Consider the following 10,813-nt stretch of genomic DNA (forward strand, 5'->3'; position numbering starts at 1 on the left):
AGTAAATATATAAAACTTTTTTTTAGATTTTATTCTTTGTAACAACTATTATTGCTTGTAATTGATTTGTATTACAATTTACAGATGCACAAATTAAGTTTAATCATTAGAAATGTCAATGGAACCACTATTTGTTCGAATCCTCTTGTTTTGACGTAGTGGAGTGACAGCAGATTGATCTTTTTGGTAGGTCTTGGATTTCCAATCTGTTTCCTCTTCTGTTGTTTCAATTGTCAAAGCAGATCGTGCATTATTCATCTTTCTAATGTTGGTCTTGAGGTAAAAATTTTGTCAACGTTTTGGGGATCCAATTTTGTTCTTGAATCAGTGACCACACTGCCTGCAGCTGAGAAAACCCTTTCACTTGATGCAGAAGTTAAGGGAATGGCCAAATATTTTATTGCAACATGGGAAAGTATTGGAAAGTATGGGAAAGTGGAATCATTTTTGCATGGGCTTCTCACCACTTTAGGATATCAGTGTTTGAGGAATCGGGACGAGGGAGACCTTTGTATGTGTCTAACTCAATTTCAATTTTTGACTTTCCATCCCTGAACAGAATTTCTTCTTCAGACATTTCTAATGCCATTTTTTCAGCTTCGTCAAGGTCAAAGCCAGACCCTATCAGATTAAGGGAAGCATTCCTGATTTGGGACAAAAATTCTTGATGCCTTGGATGTTCATTCGCCAACCTGTCCTTGAGCCCTTCCAAATCACCATACTTTTTCGCCAATGCACCGTTGAAGCAGGGGTGGAGAAAATTTCCCGTGGCATGGTAGTGATTTTTTGTTCCACTCTTTGGAAATCGCCTATTCAGCTCACCAGTCAGAATTTGGACAAAGTCTTTTGTGGCAGATTGTATGTCTGATTGAACAATGGAGTTTAGCTTCATCTGAAGGTTGACCAGTCGGCTGCAGGCAAGATGAAGTGTAGGATGCTTGTCAGCAAAAAAGGCCTTGCTGACTTCCCGGAATGAATCCAAGATGGGTTGAACTTAATCAGCTAAAGTCGTAAATTATTGTTTTTGTTAAAAACTTGTATTTAATAAATCTAGAACTATAAATTAGTGCTCAACAAACCGTACTATCTGCTTAACATTTATTTAACTTTGAAAATATAAACTTCGAAAAATTAAAATTCGAATTTCATTACTTCGAAATACTTTGATTGTACTTTAAAAACTAAGTTAAACATTTTACTAATTACTTTTCATTGGTTACAACAATACTACAATAAAACTCGAAAAACACCTAATTAAATTTAGTATATATATTAAAAAAAAAAAATCACTTCGATGAAACGGTAAACAAAATTGATACCAACGGCTACTCATTTGTAAAAAACACCGCTCCAACCGTTGCCAACCTTGATATTAACTTTAATTTAAAAATTATATACGTAACAAAACTATTTCAAAATTAATTAGTTTTTATTCAATATACAATGTGCGATAAGCAAAAAATAGCAAACTTTTAATTAAAAAAACTTTGAAAAAAAATTGAACTTTGAAAATATAAACTTCGAAAATATAAAATTCGAATTTTCATTACTTCGAAATACTTTGATTGTATACGCAATTATAAGGACCATTTTGTTCAACTTCGAAAATATCGAATTCTGTGTTTTCGAAATCCATATTTTTAAACTTCGAAATTCAAAGTTCGAAAAATACTTCGATTCTCGAAGTTTTTCGAAGTAAAATCTTTGTAATGCTTACTGAAATGATAAGTTAATTTTTTTTTAAATAACAATACACATAATCTATACTGGGCGATTCTACGGGCTGAGGGATTGTTTTAGAAGCCCTAAGCCTATATTAGTTATTTAGGTTCTTATAAATACCTTTCGCCATGGGCGCCGAGAACCTTCTCAAGGAAAAACACCTGATTTGTTGTGCCTTTATAGATTTTGTTGTAGTGTGTAGGCTTACCTCCATAGCTTTTTTGTTGTAGTGTGTAGGCTTACCTACATAGTGTGTAGGCTTACCTCCATAGCTTTTTTTATAAATTTTTATTTTTATAGTAGCTTTTGTACAATCCGACTGCGACTTAAATTTAAATAGTAATTAAATAATTTACAAATGCGACTTAAAATTAAATAGTAATTTATCTTATGTGTATTTTATTTGTTATTCTAGGACTTTTTACTTTTTTCAGGCTTTGATGACTAAAATTCACCTTTAATCCACTCAGCATACAAACAAACTTAAAAAAAAATGCAGCAGATCTATTCAACTACTCGAGCTTGATTGGGTTTTACTTTACATAAATAATCACAGCCGACATAACTTCAACTTTACATACCGTGTAACCAATAAAGCTTACACCGTTTTATGAAAAACTTTACACCGTTTTGGCGTAAACAGTGTAGAGCGGTGTAAAGCTGTTTTACAACGTTTAACACCCTTAAAAGGTATTAAAAGAATCATAAACTGTATTTTGACACACATAATTCAGTACCTCTTTTTTATGTTTTATGGTCACACCTTTGTATCAAATAATTATTGCCGACCTGATGCCGACATCAAAAAGATTGAGGTCGGCAAATTATTGCCTACCTCATTTTTCCTAATTCCGAGGGTTGATATATATATATATATATATATATATATATATATATATATATATATATATATATATATATATATATATATATATATATATATATATATATATATATATATATCTGTGAGTGTATAGGCGCTGAAAACACCACAAGTATGTTATCATAGAGTATTAGGGTAGAGCGGGGCATATAGGGACGCTTAAGCAACAAATGCTAGTTGCGGATAAATTAATCATAGTTAACATTATTTTTTTATAAAATTCCTAAAATTCATTGATATAAGAAAATGTGAAAACAAAAAAAAATTTTCTAAAAATAAGCTACAACAACCAAGGTAACGAAACTCTAGACTAGCAAACTTTTTACATTTTTCAAGTGGGTGGGGCAAACCGAGACAGTTAATTCTAAGTTCCTTTTTACTCACAGCTAAAACTGCATTTCAACCCACTTTATTATATAGTTTCTCACCATCTTTGTTTACATTAAGCACTATTAATAATCAGATTATAAATTTAAGAATTTCTTCGGATTTAGTAATAATATTGCTTTTCTAAATAAGGAAATAATATTTTAGATTAATAATAAAATCATCAAACTGTAAACAGCATTACGAAATGGTAGTAATACAGTCAATTATTTAAATAACTTGTTTTCCCGAAACGCCCCACAAAAGTTATTTTACTAAAATTAATACTATTCAAAAAGTTTAATTCCAGATGTTTTTTTAAAACCAGATTCAAAAAGAGCATAAAAAATACTCTCTGAAAGATATAAACCTTTTATAAATAAAGAAATTAGCAATAGTTCAAGATAAATCTTTTGTCGTTGTATCGCTTAAGAAAATACGCAAATTTAGTTTTTCGGAAACTTATTGATACAATTTAGTTCTTTTAATGTATTTTGGTGTTTCTAAAATTAATTTTTCTTTCACAATAATTTAAAATATTTTAACAAAATTTTTTTTGAAAAAAAATAATTTTTAGCTGAGATGCAAGACTTCAGACATAGTTATACCGTTATGCCCCACTGTTCTAATATGCCCCGCTCTACCTATATTATAATTTTTTTTCCTGCTTAATGAAAAGTATAACTTTTTTAGTTAGACTTTCCTATATCAATAATAAGAATTAAAAAAATCATATTTTTTGTGATAAGATCGCAAGGATTTCTTGAGGCATCTAAACATAATTAAAAAAAAAAATTTGTAACTGATGCACAAGTAAACACATATTCCTATTTTCATCGTTGGAAATATCTCATCATTTTAGGCGTAAACAGCTGTCATTTTGGATGGGGAAAACAAATTTTGTTCTGTAGAGCGAACAGTGACTTTAACAAAAGAACACTTTAAAATACTCAAGTTGCTATGTTTTTAGATGTTCAAAAAACGAAAAAATGTAAGTTATATTATTATAAAAGTCCTTTCCTTGAAAAGGACATTGCAAAAAAAAAAAATAATAATAATAAATTGTTAGAATTGCTTGTTTCAACAACTTTATCTACATAATTTATATGTTTTATGTTGCCCAATGTACTATGGTGTCATACACAGTCGCATATATAAATTTTTTTTTTTGGGAAAAAACATGATTATCTCAAAACAACTTCTCGAAAACTGAATTTATTTTCGATTTTATCCAATATGAAAAATCATTCATTAATCTCAAAAATAATTAAACAGAACTAAAACAGGTCAAAACAATAAATGAACGTTATTAAACGAAAAGGAAACAAGCGCCATCACCTTGGATTTTTATGATGATAATGCATTGTTTTCATTGTTGTAACATGATTTAAAAAAGGGCAGTTTAAATTTCGTTGGAGATGAGTCATTCTGAAATAACTTGCTGGCGGGGGCTTCAGTACATACATCAACTATCTTGTAACCTGCTGCCGCAAAGAAGTGTGGCATCAACTGGGGGTTTCGGCTGGGGCAGCAATCTTTTCTTTCATTATTCTTATTTTTTGTCTTCTTTTTTCTGAAACCTAAATTTCGAGTTGAATTTTCTAACCAAACTTTGAGAAGACTTCCCCTTCAATGACTTTGAGAAAAATTCCTAATTTTGATTTTTGATTTGTTATTCAAATCAAAGATCCGAGATGAATTATTTTTCGTAATTTCGACATGGGGCATGCCACCTCTTTTTTATATATAAACTAATCTTTAGTTTTATATTAGCGTTCTGGCTTATTTTCTTTCTTTTTTTATTCTCTGAATATTATAATTTACAAATCTCAAACATTCTTCATCAAAGATATTAGATGTACTATTTACTACTCTATGTTGTCATAATACAAAAACTACTTTTTATTTATTCTTTAGAATACTTTAAAATTATTTCTATAAAATTTTGCTTTTTTTTATTAAACTTTGGGCCCCCGACTAATTTTATATTGATTTTTTATTATCAATCTATATTTAAAGCAGCGATATTTCCGTACACGAAAAAAGTCTTACGTTTTCGAAAACGAAAGCTAGAACGAAATTTATTTGTAGGAAGAGAACAAAATAAAAACTGAATTAAAAATTATTTTAAAACGAAAATATTTTCGTTCTAGTTTTGAAACAAGTTGAATTATTTTGAAATATATATATAACTATTATAATATAATATATTATAATTAGAACTTAAATGAATATTGTTATTTTATAGTTTGAATATATTTATTCGAACCGAAAAAATTGAAAGACAAACACAACTACACGATGAGTTTGAGTAAACTTTGAGCTGATAGAAAGGAATAGTTCAGTATGGAAATGGTTTAATTACAATGCGTCATCCGACAAATCAGTATGTTTAGTCTTACTAGATGATGAAAAAGTATGCAATACAACTTTACGATTTGTTGTTTGGAACCCAACAAATCGTAAAGTTTGTTTATCTGTTTAAGGAATTGTTTTTATTTTGAAACAAACGACTCATTTTATCATTTTAGAGTAAATATTCAATAACAAATATTGTATATGTTATTAACCTACCTATAAATATAGCTTATTTATAGATAAGTTGATAAAAAGATAGATAAATAAAATATACATATACAAATAAAAAATTATACAAACTTGTTTACCTTTTCCTTGCTTCATTTAGCGAGAAAAATAAGTCTTTAGACGTTGAGCTGAAAGAGATGGATTTAAATAAATGGAAAAACGGTGATAAGAGAAAAGCAGTGGATGAAGGTGGTCCCACTCTAATAGAATCGTCCTCAAATCAGAACCTGACGTTATTTTAATGCATTAATCGTAGGAATACCCTATGGCCTACTAATTCACATGATCATAAAGTTCAACTAAACTCCCTTATTCAAATGATAATCACAACATGTAATCTGGTAACATTGTTGGGTAATGCAAGTTTTAGAAAATTTGTTAATACCTTAAATTCTAAATTTTCAATGCCTACTTCTGCCAAAATTACTAGCCCACATGATAAAAAACTTGCTGTTTTAACGAGAAAATTTCGTGACCTCATATCTGAAGGCAGGCGCTTCACAATATACCTTGATGGCTGGACTTAAAAATTTCTCACTGCGTCCTTTTTAGGAATTTCGGTTTCTTTTTTTCATTGCAAATCCGAAAGACCAATACATACTCTGCCTAATTTGTATCTTGCGAAACATCCACATATAGGTTAACCAAGTAGCTGATTCTTCTGAAAAATGCCTAAAGTATTGGAGTATTTCCCGAAAAAAAAATATTGCTTTTTATTTTGGACAATAGAGTAAATATATTCAAAGGCATAGTGTTGTCGAGAATGAAAGCTCAAGCTGAACGTTATATACTTATTTAATTAGAAAATGAAGCTAATGAAGAGCAGATAACAGATCCGGAAGATCATGAGAACATGACAAGTAGTGAAGACTTGATAGTTGAAAACGTAGCATTTAGAAGATTGGGATGGCTTGCACATGTTATACAGCTTGTTTTAAAACGTGCATATGATGGTAAATATCATGGCTTACTTTTGAAGGTACGTGGATTAGTGGGGAAAAATCGCAAATCTTCTGTGACATTTGAAAAAATTATTAACAAACAATGTAGTATGACTATGATCAGCGACTGTTCTACAAGATGGAACAGCACTTACATTATATTAGTTTGGAGATTTCTGGAAATAAAGACATCTATTAACGAAGTGCTTGGTGACTTTAACATTGATTCACTTGCAAATAGTGAATGGATTATGCTTCAGGATTTTGTCAATCTTTTAGAACTTTTTGCCAACAAAACTAATAATTCATGCATTAACAAAATGGAAGTTTTTAGCGGCAAAACAACAAGTAGATAAAATAAAGCTAGAAGATAAGGAAGCACGGAATGAACTCAACAAATATTTTATTGAAATAAGCAACAGCTCTATGTGCCAAAATGCTTTAAATTTGTGAAAGATGAGGCGTGTCGTTTACCCACATATTGCACCATTAGCCGAAAACCTCATTGCACCTTCTTCAGCTCAAGCATATATTGAAAGACATTGGCTTCATCGTCAATCTTTGGCGTGCTCAAAAATGGACGGAGAAATCGGATGTTAGCGTCATTGGAAATGCGAGTCTTCTTAAAACTAAATTCTCATCTAGTCTAGATGATAATCATATAATCACTACGTCATTTATTTGAAAAAATATATGAATAATTATTAAAGTTATTACTTTTTATTGTTACCAGATTTGATGAGCTTTTTTTTTTTTTAATTATACCTATTACCCAGTCGGCATTTGATTCTAAAAAGACGTCTTTTGAACGTTTTGAATGTCAAAATAGAGCCCTAAGGCAGGTTGTTGTTGTGTCTTTTATTTTTTATTTCTTTTTTATGTTGGATGGAGAGCGGGGGAGAGTGAGCTCTGAGCCCCTAGCCACGGCACTGGGTGTATAGTGATACATTTAATTAACTCGAAGCAGTCCTACTTCTTTTAATTGTAGATGCTTATATTATTTATGAATTATATTACTTTAATTTAGATGAAATAAAAAATTTATACGACAAACGAAAATTGAACCAAATAAAAATTAGAAATAAAATTATTTTAACATGAACTGAATAAAAAATAGTACTAAAGACTAAACTGAATATAAACTAAAACTAGAATTATTTTCCGAACGAAAATATCACTGCTTTAAAGTATCATTAACTTTTATCATTAGTTTCATGTTTTCAACTTTTGATTGCACTATGTGTTTTGGGGTGGCCAAAATACAAAAAAAATTTGTCTCAGATTTTTGAAAACTAAATTCCTACTGCTTTAAAATACTCAGATTAAGGAAAATACAAAATATTTTTACTCTGGTGGTAGTAATCCCAGAGATAGTGACCATAAAAGTCAAAAATGGTTGCCAAATTTAAGTTTTCATAAAAAATTATGTTTTTGTTTTTCTTGCAGTGTTTCGTGAATAATTTTTTTCCCGCTCATTTGTTTATATATTAAAGAGTATCAAATTATATACGTCTTAAGATGCTCGTCTTAAGAAAACTTGGTACAAAAGTTAAATGGAATTGAATCAAATTACTAAAGATTTTGGAGAGATTCATCAAGAAACACAATTTTTTTTTGAAAAGAAACACAAAAAATTGTTAAATCAAAAGTTTGAAATAGATTTTTCGTCATTGGAGTTGGCACAAAATATAAAAGACCGACCAAAAAAAGATTTTGATGATATGAGTAAGAGAAGTAAACGTCGGATAATTGCAGGAGAGCTTTCAAATTCAAATTTTGATTCAATTGAAAAATCATTGCTTATAGCCCGTAGAAAAGTATATAACCAAAAAGATTTTTCTTTATTCAATGTGTTAACACATGTCATAAAAATCTTAAAGATTCACATCATATGTTTGTTTAGTTGACAAATGACAACGATAAAATGACAGCTGAAAAAGCGGCTGCAATAATAATTGACGTAGATCTTAGCGTATCTGGCTATAAACGAATCCAACACGCATCTAAAATAAGATATCTATCTCATTCAACAGTTGAAAAAGCACTTAAGTTGTGTGGTCCACAGGATAATCACTTGGAAGTCAGTGGTTTAAAAGTCAAAGTAGATTTACAATCACTTATGAATCATACCGCTGAAAGAGATGTAAAAATGAGGCAAAAAGAAATAATGGATTATTTGGATATCAGTAACAAACTAAGTGAAAATATGTTGCTTTTAAACAGTCGGGGTATGGATGGATCTACTGGGCAGGTATTGTATAACCAAGCGTTTTCCGAGTCTGTTGACAGTCAAGATTCAAGCATATTTGCAGTTGTAACAACACCTTTAAGGCTTAGTGTGTCAAATTCAAAAAATGACTTTTTATGGACCAACTTTATCCCAGCCGGCATCTCTACGTTGTTTCAACGTTGAAAATTGGTTGAAGCGTTGTCTAAACGTTGTTTAACTATGTATTAACGTTAAAACAACCTTACAATTTAAACGTTGTTTATTTAACGTTGTTTCAACGATAAATCAACGTTGACAAAAAAACTTATTTATAAAAAAGCCGTCCGTTGAATTGGTCCGTAAAGTAAAAATAGTTAAAGCGAAAAAGTAATAAAGCAATATTTTAGTATAATGTGCAAAACAGAGGTGTTTATGTGTGAAATTTTGAATTTTAAATTTTCAAAAACGTTTTATTTAGTATTCAAATTTCTACTTGTTCTTACGACAAAAGAAATTAATGTCTTATTTAAGAAGCTGGCGAAAATGCCACTCTAATGCTCTAGCTCTAGCAGAACCATCTTCTAGTAGTGAAAAAGAGAAAGTCGAAAAAAATAATTACAATTCAAAATTTACACAAAATATCAGTTAAGTAGAAGAAGACAAAAATTCGGAAAGCGATTATGAAAGTGACGAATTTCTTTATGGTTATTTGTCTCAAAGTGATAATGATACTGTGTTTTTTTCAGAAGAAATTGAAAAAAACGATGTTTCTTTTAATCATAAACTTGCGAAATGGTAGTAGAGCACTGCTGTTCACGTGAATAAGTAAACGAGCTGTTAGCTATACTGATAGCAGAAGCCTTATGCTATCTGCAGAAACAGTTTTTTGTATACCAGTCTCAAGACCAAAATAACAGTATTGACCACCACACTTGCTTTCGACAGTAACTATTATGGAGCCTGAAGCAAAGTTATTTTACCTTTCAGTGAGGATAAGAAAAAAGGAAACAAAGTACCAAAATTAGATAAAGTTGATAAGTTCTTGATGGTTGAAGGTCATTGTTATTAATTACTTTTTTTTTTTTTTTTTTTTTTTTGTTCTTTTATCTTTACAATATTGTGATTCTATCTATATAACTGATACAAATTTACAATTTTTATAAAATATATGATGGTAGGAGAAAAAATAAAATCTCACAACTTTATAGAATACAAAGAATATAACTGCAGGGTATCATTATTATTAAAAGAACGCGGGAAACTTGCAGAAGACCAGATGGTCTTGTCATCAAGAAACCGCTTGTATGTTATTAATTATTTTTGAGTGAATTTTTGTTTAATCTTATTAGGTTTGTAAAAATGTTCAACAAAAGTTGTTTTGTGAAACTATTTTAAATTATAGAGTTTCAAAAGAGAGTGTTATATTTTCTTACTGATATAAGAAATCCCAAAACACAGTGACAAAGCCTGATTATAATAGTGAATTTATAAGCCAAATAAGTTTTATTTTGTCGGTAGCTAAATTTGTTGAAGTGGACAAGATATTAGATGACAAAAAAAGAAAATCATCAAGAGTGAGTTTTAATAAGTATTTTATTAAATAGTTATATCATTTAGTTTCAGAACTTTTTTTAATTTTATGTCTACAGCTTTATGTCAAAACATATAAAAACTTATAACTGCATATATTAGAACAATGGCTTCTTGTTTGGAAGTATAGTTTAAGGGCAATTAATGTTAAATGTCTACAGTTTCATTTTCATTAAAATGATTATAATACATTATGAAGGACACTGTGGACCAGAGATGAGTTTAGGTTTGATGGAGTGTGGCCTGGGATTTTTTCACTGATAAGTTATTGTTATCATTATAGTAAAAAGATTTAATCATAGTTAAAATTAGTTTTACTTGCTAAGACAATAAAATTGTCAAATCGATTTTCAAATAAAATGTGCAAATGAGTAAGTAAAGTTATACTGATTACCGAGTTTTACGTAGAAGACCTCTTTAATTTGCCGTATAATCATTTAAACTAAAATTTAAACTTGCTTTAAATGTTACTGTTGCGTATTATACTAGCATAGTATACTAGACTACAAATTTGAC

This window comes from Hydra vulgaris, chromosome 11 (assembly GCF_038396675.1).
Source record: "Hydra vulgaris chromosome 11, alternate assembly HydraT2T_AEP".
Classification (NCBI taxonomy): domain Eukaryota; kingdom Metazoa; phylum Cnidaria; class Hydrozoa; order Anthoathecata; family Hydridae; genus Hydra; species Hydra vulgaris.